Below are 20,958 nucleotides of genomic sequence, written 5' to 3' on the forward strand. Positions count from 1 at the left end.
CATGCTAATTAAATTATTCATTGTTATTTCCAATGCCTATTATGACTACTCTGGGAGTTTGCTTCAAAACTTTCCTTAGCTAAGGAATGGCTACGTTGGTAATGATAGCCAGCTAAGACAATTATAACTACCCAGTTCCCATAGACTGAGGAGGATCCCATGCAGAAAAATGGAAAACATGAATCGTACTACAGACTGGGAACCAACAGATATGGGAATTGAACAAGATGTGAAAAATAATTTTTTTAAATTGTTTCTGTTTTCTATCAAGAATTTGCAACTGCAAAGATCAAACTTATGTCAAGGAAAATTGATAAGCAAAGGAACATCAGAAACTTCAAATATTAACCCTTAGTAAAATACCCAGTCAGTCATAAGCAGCAGCCTATGCAGGAACTCTGGAGCCAGGTCAACAGACTTCGGTGTGCAGGGCTTGCACTACAAAGCCAAAAATAACTGTGTAGATGCTGTGGTTCAGGCAGAGGCGGATTAAGGGTTTGTGGGGCCCTGGGCCAGAGCAAGTGGGGGCCCCTTCCCACCCCTTCTGCCTGCAGTCCCCCTCCCTGCCCAGTGCTCCTGCTGGCGAGCGGGGTCGGTGAATCGGAGCTTCCCCTGCCCCCCGGCAGGGGCAGGTCGGGATGCAGGGGCACCCATTCTTCTGGGGCACCCCAATTGGCTAGGGCCCCTGGGCACAGGTCCCGTTGGCCCAGTGGCTAATCCGTCACTGGGCTCAGGCTGGAACTTGGGCTCTGAATCTTAATAGGAGCAAGTGGGTTGTTCTCCTCATGTCTCCAATAAAAGCCCAGCTTAATAAAAATCTTACTTGAAATAAAGTAGCTGTTGGGTCCTGAGCTTCTGCTTCCTAAACCATCTGTCTATTACTTTTTCAGTATCATTTGACCAATCCTCATACACCTCATTGTCCAGTCGTCCTACCTGACAATTAGTCATCCCCTTGACAATAATCACCTGGTTGTTATTCCCCTGTCTGACAGCCAGCCAGGATAGCAGTTGTTGGGGGTTGCCAAATATATAACTTATGTTCCTTACTTTGGGAAAAACTTGTTTAAAATCTAAATGATATAAAGTGATGTTGCTAGGTCCCTCAAGTGTGAGTAATATTTGGTTACAGAACAGGGACCCAGGCTGCTCTGCAAAGGTAGAGGAGGAGTGAAGAGAAGAATTCCCCATATTAAATATTTAGTATTAGAGCCCAGTTTATATCAAATGAGTTGCAAAGGTGCTTTTCACTGAAGAAGTTTCCTATATAGTATGTCTATATGCAAAAAGGTGTGTGTTTTCATTTATTTAATTTCTTTAAAAGTCAAGTACTGTTGATTTTTAAAAAATGCACTCTGTCCTCACATCTTAAAAGGAGTGTTTGGGAGAGAAAAGGCATTCAACATAGTTGCAAATAAACACACAATAAAATTGTCTGTTAGGTTAAACCCCAAATAAGCTTTAAGATGGAGCTTTAATTTAAAACACTGAAAAGACTAATCCTCTTCCCCCCCACCCCCCCGCCCCTGCGCTTATTTAGGTCTGAGACACTAAACTTAAGATCCGTCTGTGAATTGCTCTGGAAAGCAGACTGACCACCTCCAATAATACATATTTTCATCCTTATTTTTTAGTATGTTTAAAATCTTAGGGCCCACCTCTTTCAATTAGGCATGGACCACACAGGATTGGCTCCATATAGGTATCTGTAAATGCAGATATGTTTAGAGACCAGCCTGTAAATCAAGTAGTCACTATGGGTGGGTGTGAACTAAGATGGGGTTCACGTTCCGGTTCTGAATACTAATTTATCTTTCAGACTATAAACTCTTTGGGGACAGGGATTGTCATTTGCTATATGTTTGTACAGTGCCTAACACAATGGGGCGTTGCCATGCTTGAGGCCTCTAGATCCTACTGCATTATAAATGTTTCATACTGAACAATTATGGAGAACATATGTCCTGGGGGCATGTTCCTAGAGTATAATGAATTACTCCATTTGCCCTGGGTCCATTCCCATTGACTTGAATGGGGCCAGGATTTTACCCTTACTTTTTTAATTTACAAGAAAGCTGGAATTCTCCTTTACAGCAGTGAAAGGATATTTCTATTCGCATGGGGTTGTAATATTCCTCAAACTCATCAGTGCTGCTTCCTTAAAAATCAGCTTCTGAGGAATCAAGCCTTTTGAAAAACACACCGAATTCTTTACTAATGTCTTTGGATTTAGTGGCCATCTTACCTTTGCTGTCTTGGGCATCTGGGTATTATTCCTTGCCACCCTTTGATGCTGACTTATTTCATCCAAAAGAGAACATAGTCTCCCTTCTTAGTTCTGATGTCATTAAATTCAAATTTACTTTTGATTAATTCCTGCTCAGTGGTTCTTCATTTTAGCATTTCTCTTGCAAAATAGTTCCTGGGTTCTTCCAAAGGGTGGTTCCAGTTTTTACTTATGGATACACTGAAGGCAAGGAGGATGTCCAAGCCAACGAGACCTTTGTTTGCACAGCAACCAGCATAATGAGGTCCCAATCCTGACAGGTTTGTCAGGTCAATAGCATGGACTAGATATTAAATAATAATCTGTGTGATTCAGTACAACAGTAGCATAATATCACAATAATGGTCAGTAGAGTCACAAGACAGGAATAGCTAAAATAAAAATATCTATATCGCTAATAAACCAGTCCGATAAAGGCTACAAGACCTGATGTTTGAGCAGTTTCGGAACTGAATGTGATAACACTATAGATAAGATATACATCACCTTTTGACTTCTGACATATCAGCAAGATAACGTATGGACATGGGTTTGTTTGGATTTTTTAGGAAAACCTCAAGATACAGCTATTTTAGAATGAGAATTAAATCCAGAATCAAGCTAATTTTATAACAAGACCTTGGAGGGAACTCTGAGTCAATTACTGTCTTCTTGGTGGCATTACTGGTTAATTCCTCACTATAGTGCATGTATGATTTATAGTTGTGTAATAAACGGATGAGCTTATCTGATGTCAAACTATACCTGACTAGCCAAGTTCTACTCTGACTTACACAGGATTTTGCTGGTATATCAGGTTGGTCTATATCTCTCTAGCTGTATGTGTCGCTATATTTCTACAGGTTCTGAAATGTTTCTTAATTGACTATTGTCAAGTTCCAAAAAATTACCAGTGACAGTATGGAGGCTTCAGATTTCTGTTTCCTCTGTCTGTGATCTACTTGGAGAAGGGATGAATATATACTTTGACATAAAGTATTTACCCTCGTATGTCTGTCTGTCTTTGATCTTTTCAGGTAATAGCTATTTGTTTCTTTTCTGCTAACTTGGATATGTCATAGATGGGTCGTAATCGGAGAAATCTTGCCAAATATAGCAATGTTCATAATAGGATACTGATTTTTTTTTTTTCAAGCTTTTGAGCATGCTTGTCTCTTTCACACCAGCTTTAAGCCCCTATCTTCACCTACAGCTTCTTTCTCCATGACTTTACACTTTGTGCGGTCACCTCCACTTGTACAAAACAAACGGGAATAGAGTGTAAAATGCTATCAATCAGATTTCTCCATTCCTAGGCACGGCAGCATTCTACAGCTGCTTTGCACAAATGTAAAATGAGTGCATAAGAAACAAGGTGCCAGGGCTCTGATTTTCAGAAATATTCAGTGTTCAGAACTCCTGTTGATGTCAATGGGTATAGAATCAGACCCTAAACAAGAAACAAATTCATGTTGAGATGTTCAGAACAGCCCTTTGAAAATCACAATCTTAAAGTCTCCATAAGAGACAATGCAGTGCGATTCCTGTAACATTCTCCCTCCTGAACTAACAATTCTCCACAGTGCCTTATATGCACTGCCCATGCAGGCAGAGTCCCGCCTACATTTTAAAGGTGCAGAAAATAGAATCACAACTGTGGTGTATTGAGGATTGCGTTGGAATTGCAAGCTATCACTTTAAGAACGTGTCTATACAGTGTGGCAAAGCGCATTAGAAGGGGATGATTTCTAAAGCGCACCAACATGTTGTGCACTAACTGGCATACGTCAACCCTGCTGGCACAAACTAAAAGTTCCCTGATGTGCTTTAACGTAGCGCACAACACTATGTTAATGCAAACTTGGGAACTTTTAGTTCACGCCAGCAGGGTCTACCCAGGTTAGGTGGTGTGCATTAGAAATCACACCCCTTTAGTGTGCATTGCTGCCCTGTGTAGACAAGCCCAAAGTGTGTGGATGGGGCAGGGGGCGTTACTGGTCCTGCTTGTGGGCTAGAGGGCTGTCCAAAGAAGAATGTGATCACAAGCAGTCAGCAAATAGCCATCCTAGAGTAGGGTGGGGTGAGCTGTCTCTCTGTTTTAGAGAGCAGCTTGCTTTGTGTGTCTGTTTTTGGGATCTCTTGTCTTATCATTCTGAAGTCTAAAAAATAAAGTTGTATATGTTGCAACCTTCCAGAAAGAGTATTAAAGATGAAATTAACTCTTAAGTGTTATGATATCAACTTGTTATATCTGAGTATTGCAGTTAATCTTGTATGCCACTCCCAGACCGGCACTGTTATCTACATCCTTTGTACGTGTATTTGAAAACACAGTGGCTTTGATTCGGAGTCTCACTACAGCACCTTTGTGCCACTTTGGCATTGTAAAGGGGCCCTAAAATGAATATAGCTGTAAAGTGATTTGCAGTACAAAGTGGCGTTGATGTAAATGAGAATCACACCCACCATGTCTTATAATGGCATGAATTCACATGCACCCATTTTGCATTAATTTTCTTTTATTAACGATTCCATTATCAGAGAAGACAGCAAAACATGTGTTAATATAGTACCATATTTTTCAGTATTCCGGAGCCTGACATTTCCCATACAATCAAGAAATGCCAGAGTGTGAAGTGGTGGGTATTTGATATCAAAATCAATTTCCTATTAAAAATTTGCCAGGGATCAACTGCACTTAGATTCCACAACATTTTTGTCCCATTATACACTGTTGTTCAGACAGCCAATCTGGGTGTTTCTAATCTTGCTGTCACTAGTGATTGGGCTTCAGTCTGGCAGCTTTTTGGCTGGAAACTCAAAACTTCTGACAATCTCCATAAAGACAAGAATTTGGCCAAGAAACTCTCTTGGCAATTAAGACACTTTATTCTGCAATTGCCATCAGGGACCTTCGTGGGCTGACCTACTTCAATTTTCTGTCTGATTTTTTTGTAGCATTCGGAGTACAAATTCCAATTATTCCAATTCAAGCCTCTTAAATACTGAAATGAACTCTGGGTCAGAGCCCCAGATGGGGCAAGTTGTCATAGCTCAATGGACACTGGGAGAGGATCTGCCTCTCTGGGTCAAGCTTCTATTCTGAGAGAAATAAAATATTCAAAAGGGGATTTCTCCTCATTTTTACTACTACTGAGAGCATTTGTGTTGTCACCAACTTAGATAGTAAGGTCTTTTGGGTAGGGAGTGTGTGTGTGTGTGTGTGCGCACACATGTACAGCACCTAGCACAATGGGATCCTGGCTTATTACCGGGGCTCTGAAGTGCTACCATAATACAACTAATTAATGTGAAATGTAGAGCAGTCTCCATTCTTCCTGTTCCATGAAAATTCCTCTTGGCCAGTACTTAGCATGGTGGCTGGGACAGCAGAGAATGTTGTGAAACGTTGTTCACGTGTATTTGTTCTGTAGAAAATGTTGGACTCCCCTCTTGCACTAATGATAAAAGTACTAGGTAATAGAATCGATCGTACTTTCAGACATGATTTAAGTTCTGCCATCTGAAAGTGAGGACTTACTTTATTTTCATTCATCCAGAGAGGGTGCATTATAATGCCATACAGAATAACTGAGAGGCAATTTGGAATGACAGCTACAAATTCGCTTAGGAGGTCAGGTGACTTATGATGTCAGGAGAACCCAAGATATAATTATAGATTTCTTCAAAATTCTCCAACTTTTTATTTCATTTCATGACACATGAATTTCACTATAAACACAAATCTACAAGAACTGGCAAAGACCCAGACATCTGAAGTTTAAAAAAGAAAAAAAACCACTTTGTTTAATAAAATGATCTGTGTAAAGATTAATGTTCTTGTTCGGTATTTAGTATTGTGCCTTAAAATGGGAATGAAACCATGAGGCATCATTTGAAATAAGATAGGGCAAAAGCTGCAATGCAAGCAAACTATCTGTATCTTCTTGCAACATTCTGCTTTGAACCTTCATCCAGCAAAACTTTTCTTACTGAAAAATAATTACAAATACATTCCAGCAAATCCCATAGCTACAGCACACAAAGGAGGCTGCTTTATGGTGGAAGCACCCTCTTGTCAAAAGGGTGTGCTATATTAGGGCCTAAAGGCTTGAATCTCTTTTCAGTGGTAGCAATACTGGGAGAGTTCTTAAAGTGAAGATGTGCCATAAAGATAGTACCGCATCAAAATATTTGGGGTGCACCCATCTGTCTTCAAGGTGGGGTTCGTCTGTGGGGCAGATTGCCTAAGATCAGCGTTCAGACAGGAAACCCCATACAATTTTCTTTCTTGGTAGCAGGGAAGTAGGAGCCCTCTGTCCTCCTGGACCTGTTGTGATCCCAGGGATCCATGTATGGGAAGCGGATGGGCCAGTAGTGGAATCAGATGACACTCATCGTCCTCCACCAACCATTTAGGGAATTTAAAAAGTTAAGCATTCTCCATGTTATGTAACCAGCTCTAGAAATCTTCTGGAGTTTTGCCTGAGCACACATTGTAGGCTCAGGCAAGTAGTGAATGAGACTTTGGGCCTGATTCTTCACTGTCCTCTATGTGGTTTTGTCATTTACCCCTGTGCAAAGAAAGTGCATCTTGGGTATAAAATGTTACCAAATCTGAATCAGCCCCTAAGGTTCAAGCCACAAGACTCAGCACACTTTCAGGTAAACATACTTACAGTTTTTGTGGTCATATTTAAATAGACAGATGTAATTACTGAAGTAAATACAGCTATTTGTGGTTGTGTATGTGTGGAGATGTATGCAGACCTACATCGGTATGAATTCCAGATAAGTGCAGTCTTGTATATCTAGAGCGCCCCACCTTGGTACATCTTTTACTAGTAAATTTAAAATGTCCTGTACATGCGCAACATCTGACTTTTTTCAAATGTTTGTAACTTTTAATTTTCAAACCCTTTTCCTTTCAAATGCCAGAGCATTGTCAGGACTGAAAGTTAAGGGTCGTTCTCTAAGACCCCAGTTCAGCAAAGCACTTACACAGGTGCTTGACTTTAAGCAACTTGCATTGATTTCAGTTGCACTACAGCTTGTGCTTCAGTGCTTTTCTGAATAACAGTCTAAGTGCTTGGCAAGTTGGAAGTTTTAGAACTAGACTCACTTGGAATGGAAAGCTAAAAATAAAAATGTCATGATCAGATAATTCATAAATGGCCAAATGGAGTTCTATTAAACCATCTCCCAAAACTTCCCTTTGTGTTTTCAAAACGAAGTAAAAGAAACTTCAACACAAAGATTAAAGTATTAGAATTGTCCCAAGCTCACAGTTGCTTGCTCAATTGTAACTTATCACTAGCACAACATATTGTTCTTGGGTTCCAGGACTATTTTAAATCACCTGAGTTGTCACTGGCAAGAAGAAAAGACACTATCAACACAGCATCACTGGCAGAAGCACTCTGCAGGGCATAACTATCCATTGCTTCCATTCTCTTTCCTTCTCTGCTAGGCTCTATTCCATTTGCTAAAAGCATTCTTTTCAGAGAATGCAAAGCTAGACATTGCCATTAGTGGCAATGCTCCCTCACTCTACATGCTCACTAGAATACTTAGAATACCTTTTGTTCTACTGTACTAACATTGCTTAGTAGGGACCCTAGTAGATGAAATGGCTATCTTCAGAAGAGCGGTGGTATTTACTTTGGAGTGCATGTACTGTCTCAGAAAGTGATAAACACTTTCAGTTCTCTTTAAAGACTTCTTAGGTAATTTGGCAATGATCATAACTTTGTTTTGTTTTTAATTTCATTAGGTAAGCCATGGATGAAAAGAATGCTGACATAATCTCGTAGTCCCCTGGGATATATTAATCAGCATGATGGGAGGGAAGGAGCCTGGGAGCCACTGTATCATTTGGGTTATATATGCTAAGAGAAATCCATGGTAAAACAAAAAACTGTCATGCTGGTATAGGCAGTGTGTGTGTGTGTGTGGGGGGGGGGGGGTTGTTTTTTGTTTTGGAAAGGGTTCGTCAGTGTTTCCTGCTTTTGGATCAAAAGACAATCCTGCCCCTATTCTAGTCAATGGGAATTTTGCCATTGATTTCAGAGGGACTAAGATTTCACCCCATGCCAAATTCTGTTCTCAATTTAAACCCCGTTGGAATCAAATGTGAGTATAACTGAAAACAGAACTTGACCACTTCAGATTCGTGGCCTGTGTTTAAAGGATGGGAATCACTGTTATCAGAAAAAAGAACAGGAGTACTTGTGGCATCTTAGAGACTAACAAATTTATTTGAGCATAAGCTTTCGTGGGCTAAAGCCCACTTCATCAGATGCATAGAATGGAACATATAGTACGAAGATATATATAATACACACATACAGAGAACATGAAAAAGTGGAAGTTGCCATACCAGCTCTAAGACTAATTAATTAAGATGACTATTATCAGCAGGAGGGGAAAATTTTTTTGTAGTGATAAGCAAGATGGCCCATTTCGGACAGTTGACAAGAAGGTGTGAGGATACTTAACATGGGAAAATAGATTCAATTTGTGTAATGACCCAGCCACTCCCAGTCTCTATTCAAGCCCAAGTTAATGATATCTAGTTTGCAAATTAATTCCAGTTCAGCAGTTTCTCGTTGGAGTCTGTTTTTGAAGCTTTTCTGTTGCAAAATTGCCACCTTTAAAGTTCACTGCAGGGTGATATTGTCTCTATATTTAGAGGCATAGGGTGAAATCCTGAGCCCATTGAAGTCAATGGCAACATTCACATTGACTTCAATGGGCTCAGGATTTCACCCACAGAGCATATTGATTTTCATCTACATGTGACTCCCATAGATTCAGTGAAAGTTATATGCACAGATGCAGAGCAGTATGTGATCCTTCTATCTTAGCATACTAAAACACAGTATGCAATAAAACTATGGGAACAGGGTGCTTCCATTAATGCCAAAGAATAGCAAGAGAATTTTCTTGTGACCTAAGAGACTATGGCCTCGGATTCTCAGCTGGTGTAAATTGCTGATACATAGTTACACTGATTTATACTATCTGAAGATAGGAGGCCAAATTCCTTTAACAGAGATCTCTGTTCACCATGCTTGCCATAGGGCTGGTTAAGTATCTACCAAAGAGATGCTACTTTAAAGAATGCTGTCCACGGCTGTCTTTCACAAATGACCCTTTTACATCTACAAAGAATGCCCACTATATTCCTTTACCATTTCTAGATCTCTGAAGATGTCTCACATGCAGGATTTCTGTAAGTTAGGGCTTGAGGGCAGTGCTGGAAGTAGCATTGGAAGAATTGTTTCTATATACATATAAGGAACCGGTTCAGACAAGTGTGGCTTACATTAAAATAAGTAATAAATGCTTTAAATTTAGTGGTAAAAGACGTACTGTCTGAGGTGCTTTGAAGGTTGTACTTCATTTAGACTTCTCCTGAGTCTGTTTAAACTTATTTGCTGCTCCAAAATCCTTTGAAACTATTACCTTATATTAAATGTAAAGCCAATAAATTCTTTCCTAATGACAGAATCATTCAAAATAGATAGTTTAAAAGACTTATAGCTAGCCTTACACCAGGGATATTTTATAGTGAAACTAGACCTGAGCAATACCTTCCTTAAGTGTACCCTTCAATCACCATAACTAGAGTTGTCTTAGAGCCCAATGGGAGAGAAAATTACACAGGAGAAAGGTAATGATTTTCTTCTCTCCCTCTGCCCAGGAATATTTATAATATCCTCAAGCTGAGTGTCTTGCCTTTGAATAGAAGAGGTTTAAGACCAGACTTTCTTGAAAACAGCAAACAGTTGTTTGCGTTCTGAGGGGTTGTTCCATCCAACAATGTTTTATTTGCTAATCACAAAAGCTTGTGTGAAAGGGTTTTATTTGTGCAAATATTTGGGGAATGGCTATGCATTTCGTGAATATCTGTATTCACATACAGACAGTGTTAGTGTGCAAAGAAGAATATTTAGTCTTCATTATTTGCTATCTGTTCATTGTTTTTCATTATTCTCCTGTTTAAAAATGTTCAGTCATCCAGTCAGGGAAGAGAAACAATATCATCTGACCCAAGTGACAAATCGCGCATCATGAACAGTGCATAGCAAATAATCAAAGTAATCCCTTTGTGACCAACGCAGAGGGCAGAAAATTGTTGGTTCAAACTGTTTGGTGGATACCTACCAATGACAGATGTATTTGCAAAAAATCAGGATTGTTTCATTAATCTAATTTATATTTGCAATGAATAATTCAGACAAACCTGTTTGACTGTCCATTTACAGATGGGGAAACTAAAGGAACTAAAGTACAGAGAAGTAAATGACTTGCCCAAGGTCATATAATTAGTCAATGGCAGAGTCTCGGAGTAAAATTTGGGTCAACTGAATGCACTCTAATGCCTTATCTTCCACATGAGAAGTTTTTAACATGGGGCCATGAACAGGTGCCAGGGCATTGTGTAGCCCTTCCTATGTTGTTAATTAGAGGGGGATGATAACTAGATAGGAAGGGATCCAGGGATAGTCCTGGCATGGAAAAGGACTCATGGTATGGAAAAATTGAAAACCACTGCTCTCCATCATATTGCCCCTCTCAATGATAGAGCAAATGCTACAGTAATGAACAGCCTTGGAGCCCAACTGTGGGCAAGACTCTCTGTGCACACCAACTGAAACTCCATTGAAGTTAATGGAGCTGTGTTGATATACACCAACTGAGGATCTGCCCCTTCATTTTGTATTTGGGAATATCCACTCCAAATGCACACTCCTCTCCCTCTTGCATGAGACGAAGCCCTGAAAGGGTTACTTGGTTGGCCATCCAAGATTTTGTCAAATGTCTCTAGTGATGGAGGTTGTTGGAGTTACTTCATTTGCATAAAAAGAAATCTAAAGTTGTCCAGAAGCCAAATAAAATATACTTTGGCTAACAAAAGCACCTTGAACATAAATGCCATAATAGTTCAAAGTTTATTAGTGTACATTTACTGAGCAGGGTTTGGCACTCAGATTTGTTTTCCATTGGCATTAGGAGAGTTAAAGAAAGTAGCTGCCAGACACAATTTTAACAAACCTGAATATAATCAGAATGTTTAGCAAATAATCGCTGTATCTGGGCAGATTGTTCTCTAACACTCAGCAGCTTCAGATGCTGGCATGGAAGGAGATATGAGAACAGACATATGGAAGGGAAGACTAGGGACACAATTTTATGCATTATAAAGCTCAGGTGCCAATTTCCAGGCTCTGTGAGGAGGGTGAGCCTTTTAAGCTGTGAAAAGCATGACATTGTGCCTCATGTTGGGTTTTATATGACACCTGTTAATATTCAAAGCATCCCAAAGTGCTTCAAGATACTGCATTACTTGTAACTCTGTAACTATATGGGCAAATGCTGCAGGCATCATGCACTCAGCCAGATCTCGCACATAACCTCAGACATGCAAAGGTATTTTTACTGAAAGAGGGAATTCTGGCCAGGACATTGAGATTAATATTCTATACTGTTTTCAGAAATTGCCATACAATCTTTGACTTCTGCTTGAACAACCACTAGAGATGAGGGGAAAGATGCTTGTTCTGTCTCACCCAACAAATATCTAAATGTAGAATCCATATAAGCCAAAATTTTCAAACTTGGTGCATCTCAATCTATAATTAGGTACCTTAATAAGGGGCCTGATTGCCATAGATGCTGAGCATCCAAAACTCCCACTTACGTCCATGCAGGTGCTCAGCCCCAAGGAATATCAGGCATCTTATCGAAGTGCCGAACTATTGATATAGACTCCTAGCTTTGGGCATGTAACAAAGTTGTAGACTGTGTATAGTCCAATCTCTAAGCGCGACTGCTATTTATGGGGCAAATCCTAGGTCCTTTCTAAGTGGCAGTAAGGCGCATGGAAACCCTTTCGGAGGCCAGCTTCAGGCTGGCTCGTTTGATCCTGAGGTTGGCTGATTTAAGTATGGAGGTAGGCACACTCATGCTTTGATGCCTAATCTCCTGTCTAGACCCACATAGTTTTGTTTTGGTTTTTTTTATTATGGGAAGAAGGGACAGGGAGATCATGCAGATGAAATTCCCACTCCTCTGATGGACCATCTATAGATCCTGGTCGTCTTCTAGGCTCAAGAACAGCTGTCAGATTACTCTAGCCCTGGAGCAGCCATAACCCCTGAAAATGCCATGTAGGCAGAAAATTGGAATCTAGAGCAACGTGTCCTATGCTGGAAGTAACCTTTTAGTAGAAAGTGGGAGGTCGTGCGTGTGCAGAAAGGGGAAGGCTTTTTGACCAACCTCTTCCCCCTGCAAATGGCTTCAGACCTGCCATTCCAGACTATGGTCATGCTTTTTCTACTTTAAGCTTCCCCTGTATCAGCCAGAGTGAATACCGTGCACCCCAGCCAAGGTGTAGTTTTGGCTGGGATTACTTGATGTAATCCACAACAGAAGATAGCTCCGTCTGTGTCTAGGAAGGGGGAGTGGGTGATCCTGGAAGCTTTATGCAGCACTTACTGTCCATGTGTGTGAGAGGATGCTCTGGATGCATTGGCCTGGGCACAGGCTAGTCACAGTACAGAGTCTCATAGGACAGTACAGCTCTGAGTGGGCTCAGAACAGTGGGTACTACAGGGGCAGGATTTGACCCTATGTTATCAAACTCTTCACTTTCAAGTCATCTTGAACTCTGAAGCAGTTCAAAGGTTTGTTTTCGTTTCATTATTAATTTTGCTATAAACTGCATAACCTGATGGGATGACTTGGCAGTAAAGCCTGACAGTCACAGTGAACAAGGTCTTTCCTTTAAGAACTAGCATTTATAACGAGAAACTGAAGCAAAAGGGAGTAAACCTAAAACTACTTATCTTGGGCCCTGATTCTCCACTACTTCTGAGCTGCTCTTGAATGTAGTTTCAGCTCCCTGATTCTTGTCTACCTGGCCCTCATTGAAGTTAGAGCAGTAGGAGGATTGTTCTAACTTCTACCACTGTCACCAACTCGTTCTCAGTGCTAAAGCCAGCATAGCTTCACGTGTAATGGAACTCTGCTCCACTGTGCCTCCTCTCTCCCCTGGAATGCCCATTCCTCCCCCTCACATGAGCTCGGGACATCTGTCATAGGTGCAAAGCAAACATGATGGACCAAAGAATCCAGCCCTTGAAGTTCAATATGGTCTTATGACTCTGGGCATAAAACCTTGCCTTCCCAAAGACACATTGCCTGTTTGTCTCCACATAACCACTGTATAATCTATCTTGTGAGGACCTCTACAGGGGGGAAAACAGAAAAGCTGGAGTTACCCCTTTTTACCACTGCAACCTATTAGTCACTCGATCAGCATTGTTATTTTTCCCAAGGAATTTGTTTTTTCTGTCAGAAGAGAACAGACAGCCGTGCATGCTTCTCTATGCAAAAGTTAGATAGATCACCCTGATTACGTAGTGTTGTTTCTCTTGCTCATAATAATGAATCATTCTGTTCTTTCCCTCCCACCATGCCTTCTATCCACTGCATTTGAATGATGGAACAATTTTAATTGGTGCATTTCTGCTATATCTCATGACGAGAATTCCCAAAGCTCCAGCACTTAAACAACTGGAGTCAAGAAAGATGAGTTCTGTCTTCTGTATCATTGGTTTAAATGTATAGCATATTGGTTCTCTTTGCTTGGTTTCATGTTTTGGTAATCTTACACAATACTTGATAGCGTCTGTTTAAGAGTTTACAATTGCACTAGGTTCTTTACTTACTTTTCTTATGGGTTACGCAAAAGGCAGTGTTTTAAAAAATGCTAAGTGTGCGCATGTGTGTGACACAAACCAACAAAAGCTAGATTCCAAGTTAAAATGACACTCCATCGTGCTGTCAAATGAGTTAAGTTGCATGAATTAATGGAAAAGGATTTCTCTCACAGGCTTTCCATATTCTTGTGGTTCACTTTATTAATTCTTACAAGATCATTTTTTGTCGCCCTCTCTGTGAACTTAGGATCCAACTTGTGAAGAAATATCGCTAGTTAGACCCAAGTATAGTTAAGCAGACTGCATGCAAGCTTTTCCCAGTCAGCCCTGACCATCCATCCTGATTCACATCATCCTTTGCTGTTCCAGTCTTGGGCCTCTGCTAAACAGATTGCAATATTTTTATAATGAAGGGCCAATGCTCATTAGCCACAAGATTCAGAGGCCACCATGCTCATTTATAGGTCTAGAGAAATAGCCAAACCTCTTATTATCCTAGTCAAATTATGTACTGGGCTTGAAATAACTTGTCTATTCTGCCAAAAAAAAAAAAAATACACCCACAGCAGCAAGTCTCAGAGCCCAGGTCAATTGACTCAGGTTTGTGCTACAGCACTAAAAATAATAGTGTAGGTGTTCTCACTTGGACTCAGACTCTGAGACGCCTCCCCCTCACTGGGTTCCAAAGCACCCTCCAGCCTGAGTGGGGAATGTCTACATGGCTATCTTGAGCCCTGTAGCATGAGCCCCACAAGCCTGAATCTGTTGACTTGGGCTCTGAGACTCACTGCTGTGGGTGTGGTTTTTTTTTGCAATGCACATATACCCATAGTGATCACTAGTAAGACAATCACAAGCAGAAAAGTATGCCAGTGCCAAGCACTGGTTTTGCGTGTCATGGTAATTTAATATATTGGCTCAGTGGGGTCAGAATTGCTCTAATTCTCTTCCCAACACAGACAATTATGAGAGGGAGGATGGCCTGTTGGTTAAGGACTTGAGCGGAGATTCTGGAGATAATGGGTTCTGTTTCTGGCTCTGCCAGATACTTCCAGTATGGCTTTCAACAAGTCACTAATCCTTCTGTGCCTGAAGTCAGTCAGTAAAATGGAGCTAATATGGCTTGCTGACCTCCACAGGAGATTTGTGAGAGTGAGTTAATTAATTAATTAAGGCATTCAGAGAGCATGGAAATGAACAGAATAGAAAACCTTTAAATAAACAATAAATTTAATCTTCGGCGAGCCCTGTCTGCTAGATTTATCTAACAATGGAGAGACCACATCTTCCCACTGAAGTCAAGGGGAGTTTTACTGTTCAGTTCAACAGAAATAGGCCCTGGGCTCCTACTGCTAATTGTCAGTATGGTGAACCCAAGCTTATGCTCATTACTTCCTGATGGAACACATTGGTGGTGGCACAACAGATGTACAAGTGGGGAAGAAATATAGCCTCCCACACAGTCATTCCTCGTATTGTGAACCATTTGAAAAGCTTTTCCATAAGATGGGACAGCAGAACAGAGGGGGCTAGAGTTTCTTCAGATCCAGCCAATGTCGCCTCACTCCCCCCTCTACCAACATACACCATTGACTGACTGCCTGTTATCTTCATTGAGATCCTAGACTTCCAAGATGATCCCAGAGACTGTTTAAAGCTGCCTGAGTCTCCTCTGGAGATCAGAGAGGAGATGGGCTTTTTAGTCTTTTCACACAGCGTGGTGCCATCAGCTGGGTCTTCCTGCTGGCGACGGCATGATAGATGGTGATGCGTCTCATGTTTGCAGCAAAGACTGCCTTGACCTGCGTCTGTCCAACTAGCAAAATAGAAGAAGCTGCCAAGAAAAACAGTCCGAGGTATGAAAGTTAACAGTTAGTAATAACTGCGGTGTGAAACATTCCCATGAAGTCCAGACATCAAGGATGCTGCTTGGAATAGCTTGAATGTCGTGCATTCTTTTCCAGTGAAAACAGGGTAGTACAACAGCAGTGTGGGAGACAGCAGCCGAGGAGGAATACATGAGCCCTGGAGAACAGGCCATCAATTTTCTTTCTGTGGCTGGCTGAGGGGAAACTGGAATGTATATTACAGTGACTTCTGACGCCAGCCGCTGTTATGCACTCGGCACTTGAAGCTCAAAATAAGTTACCCTAAAAAATTTTTTTTTTTAAAATCCCAACTATTAATAGACCTGTATAAAAAGGTCCTTTGTAGTTTTTAATCATCTTCATCTGTGATGGGGAAAACAGCCATAAAACATCAGCGTGACTATTACATGGGTCACTGAAATGGGTTTATATTCGCTAATATGCTGAAATAGTAGATTAGGGAGAAAATAGTTTATAGCCTTTAGTTCATTTGTTGACATGAAGAATCAGGAGAAGATTTGTTTTATGCTTGATCCACCACTGAACAAATAGCCAGGGAGTAATGATTAAGAACTGGGTAGCAACTAGTTTGAGATAATAAGTTGATTGGATATTGGAACATTCTGTGGGTGCATATGATCCTCATGGAAGTGCGGAGCTAACGGGAACTCGGAGGATAGCATATCAGATCAGACAAGTCCATCTATAATGCTATACCCAGCCTCTGGAAGTGGACAATTACCTGACTCTTTGGGAGGACAAAATACAGATTAAAAAAAAATACCATGCCAGTTGTGCAGCCCTGTATACAAGAAGGAAAGACACTTTTCTGAGACCCACAGCAGACTAGCTTGCTTCTTGAGGAATGAGGTTTTACCACATCTATCATCATCTCAGCATGCATACTGGTATTCCAAATGGTCATAAAAGTGGCTAGTACTTTCCTAAATGCAGCCATTATATTTCATAGGATGACTTACTGTGCCACTGAATTGCATATGTTGTCTGTTCATCATGATCCCTGACTCGGTGCTGGACTGCTGCTCTTGTCCCAATGTGTCTCCCTGGGCAATCAGGGGCTTTATGGCCCTGGGAGAGGAAGCTTATCCAAAGCTTTTTGAACACTTAATTATTTCTACCAGGTCTCCTTAACCCAATGTTTAATTACCAATTTGTGAGAGTCCAGCCTGTTAAGGAAACCCCAGTGATTTGACGTTGTAAAGATATTCTTGTCATACTGCACTTTCAGTAAGTGCTGTCAATGATGATAACTTCACTCAACTTCTCTGGACCCAAATCAAAGCTCACAGGACAGACTGAAATTCTCCCTTCATAGTGGGCTAGGCTATGTCACTTACAATCTGGCCCACGTTGGAATGGTGCAGAGAGAGTGAGCACGTGTACTGTCCCTTCGGTTGATGCGGCCTATTCACCATGTCTTTGAGACAGGAGTTATGTACTACATTTTTGTACAATGCCTTTGAACAATGAAAGCCAACCTGGTTGCATTCTCTAAGTGCTACTGCAATATACGTGTTCAACGACAATAATCACAATAAATGCTACAGAATTAGCCACTTTAATAGAGGGCATTGAGACTTTTCTAATTCTTGTAGAACATCCTGATGTGTCTTAATATTCTGTATTTATTGTGGCAGGTTGTTTTAGCTGCATTGTTTTCTTGTGAAATGCCTGGAATACTGCTGCAGAAACACCACCTGCAATGGGGTTTACTGATCCAGTTCAGAGGTTGGCAGGGAAGGAGTTAATACAATCCTTCTAGCTAGAGTCAACGGTCCTGAAAATGGGGATTTGCCCAAGATTGAGACAGCTGTGGGGAATTGCTTTCCAACAGCATACTATAAAAGGGACGTGCTGTGGAGAACTGAAGACTGAGTTGGGCAGTAAATCAGGGAAGAAGGGTGTCTCTAGGGAAATAAAATGAGTGGTGATGAGAAGCAAGCCATGGGGCAATTGTTACTGTTCATATCTTAGTTAAATTTTTAAGTGTTGATGCAGCTGTTTTGATGGAAGAATGCTTGTTTCTGTCGACATAGCTACTGTCCTTGGGGAAGTGGTGTTCCCACAGCAATGGAGAAACCCCTTCCATGAGTGTAGGCTTTATCTGCACTATGGGGTTATGCCAACCTCACTATGTTGACATAGGTATGTTGGTATAGTCTCAGGCTTTGTCTACACTGCACTTTTGTCGGTAAAACTTTTGCCATTCAGGGATGATGGGGGGGGGGGGGGGAACACACACACACAAACCCCGAATGACAAAAGTTTTACTGACAAAAAGCGCCAGTGTGGACAGCGCTTTGTAGGCGGGAGAGCTCTCCTGCCGACAACTACCTCTCTTTGGGGGTGGATTTATTTTGTCAGCGGGAGAGCTCTCTCCTGCCGACACAGTGGCTACACTGCGCAACTTTTAGCAGCACAGCTGTGTTGCTAAAAGGTGCGCAGTGTAGACATATCCTCTGTAATGTAAACATACAACAGGAGTTGCCGGAGAACATTTGTTTTTGACCATTAGAGGCATGCCTTTCTTTAGTTACTCTTGTGTTTTACAATAAAACACACATAAAGGTGTTTAAACTCCACCTATCTGGGCAGGATCCTTTTCTGGTCCGGCCAACCTGTCTCAGCACCATTAAGAAATAAAATGCAGTGTTAGAATAGTGTCTAAGGTGTGGAGGTTGGATCTAGATTTGAATCCCAAACTTTTTCACAACTGGGAGTTGGTAGAATATGGGGTCCTGGTCCATTATAAAAAAGGTCTTAGAAAAGCTTGAGCTATGACATTCAAACTAGGATCCAAACTTCTCCAAAGTTGGTGTGGGAGGTGGGTTCAGAACTAATGTTCCTGGAGTTATTTGAAAAAAAAAAAAAAAAACCCCACCCCTAAACACATGAAAGTCAAATTGTTTGTAGAACCTTTGCCTCTAGTCCACCCTGTGCTATTTCCCAAACATCCTTTCATGTATGCCCCGAGACAGTATATTTACTTCTTCTTCTAAATTTCCCATATGAGCCTCATACCTCACTATACCATTCAATGCCACATACTAATGAACCATCCATCCATTACGTAAGATTCATCTGCACAGTCAGATCTTACTGAAACTCCAGTTTGACCTAAGCAAGTATTGACTGCATTCACAAGGCATCTAAAATGGCATATTCCTAAAGATTTTTTGCCAGGGGACAAATCATACCAGCTGTTTTGGCAATAAAGACCCAGGAAAGGAGAGCGGTTATAATGGCCCATATTTAAAAAAAAAAAAAGTCTCTATTTCGCATATCAGAAATCGCACCAGAAAATGATCAATTTGGGAGAAGTAGTCTTAATGATCTTCAGACTTAAATTCTCTGTTCTCGCTGTTGTCTAATACAACATGCATATCAGTGATCCGAGAACACAAAGAAAACCTGGAATGTTACGGCATGTACCTCGCTGTCATTAAATATAGACATAAAGCTCCAGGCTGACATCCTAGGCACTTTTCTGCACTTGAATTTGTTGCAGGCCATCACTGTGTGAATCATGTCATGTGCTTCTTAAGCATTATGGAATCTGTGTGTATAGACTCTCCAGGCTTGATGGTCTCTTTACATGTATCGTAAACAGTTTTTTGTTGGTTTCTTTTGACAATGTTGAGTGGCTTAGAAAATCGGTAGGCCAATACGATACCAAATGAAAATGAAGTTAGAGAGAAAATTCCCTATTTACAAAAGCGATTGTTCTTGGTGAACAAACAGGTTTTGGTTGAAGAAAGAGAACTACCCAATAGAATTTTACCTTTCTTTGCTTCTGTTCATGTTGGCAGTAGAATCTGTCCAAAAAGAACTTACCCTACCACCTTGAAGGAATAATACTACTTGAGAAGTTAGCGATGTAGGTGGAGGATGGTAGCATGGTAGGTGGTCTTTTCTTTTGGTTTCTAGGAGGTCAGTACCACTTTTAATTGTATTAATTAAAGTCTTTGGTTAATTCTCAGCATTTAGCATTACTTTTAACAAACCAGAAGCGATGGTAATCCCAGGGCATTGGTGAAGCTCACACATGCCTGATGACTCTCCATTCAAATTGGTCAGTCTCTTAATTCCTTCCTGTCTGAGCAAACCTTTTCAGTGCAATGTACTTGTAATTACTAAAAGATTGGCTTAAATGGTTTCCCCTTCCAGTCCCTTTTCTAGTAGGATCATTCTATTAAAATGATTATTTTTAACTCACAGCCTGTATTAGAGGTGTTACTTTTAGTTCTGCATTAAGAATTAGTATGATCTGTTCTTTTTTTTTTATGTAGAAAGGGGGAAAGTCATGTGTAATCCTTGAAGTGCTACAGAGTCTAGGAAGGTTGCTGCTCATTCTCAAACTTTAAATCTATAATAGAGTACTATGTCAGCTGAGATTTTTGAGGCGGCGGGGGGAGAGGGGGAGAGATAAACTTAGTATATCTGCATATTGAAAAGAGAATGGCTTTTCATGGGGCAAAGAATTTCCCTTTATGATCGGTATATTTCATGGAAACATAAGTTAAATTCTCTGTATGATGTGGTGGTCCAGGCCTGAAAATTAAGTGTGATGTCCTGGCTCCATTGAAATCAATGGCAAAACTCTCATTGACTTCAGTGGGGCAAGATTTCACCCCATATTTGGAAGTGGAAGGGAAACAATGACGATATCCCTGTGCACTCAGTCCAAGAGTACATCAACCTCTTAGCCAGATGATCCCAACTCAACATTCCAAGACTGGAAAATGAGAGAGTAGAAACTGATGACATTGGAAAGTGGGTAAGCAGAGCTAAACTATAAATTTAAACTCAAAAGCCAGATAAAAGGGTAAATATAACATCTGATTCAAACAGTGTAGGTAATGCATGTACCACATGGACCCATTGCAGACAGAAATGGAACTGAGCTGCAACATTTGAATATGAGTTAGGCTGAATTAAAACCCAATCTCTAGTTACAAAGTAGTACAACACCACACGCGCGCACACACACACACACACACACATTACAAATGTGCACAGCAACAGAGAAAGTGGAAAAGGGGATTGTGAGAGGGATGTTAGGTTCACAGATGTT

This window comes from Terrapene carolina, unplaced genomic scaffold (assembly GCF_002925995.2).
Source record: "Terrapene carolina triunguis isolate 2854851 unplaced genomic scaffold, T_m_triunguis-2.0 Scaffold53, whole genome shotgun sequence".
Lineage (NCBI taxonomy): Eukaryota > Metazoa > Chordata > Testudines > Emydidae > Terrapene > Terrapene triunguis.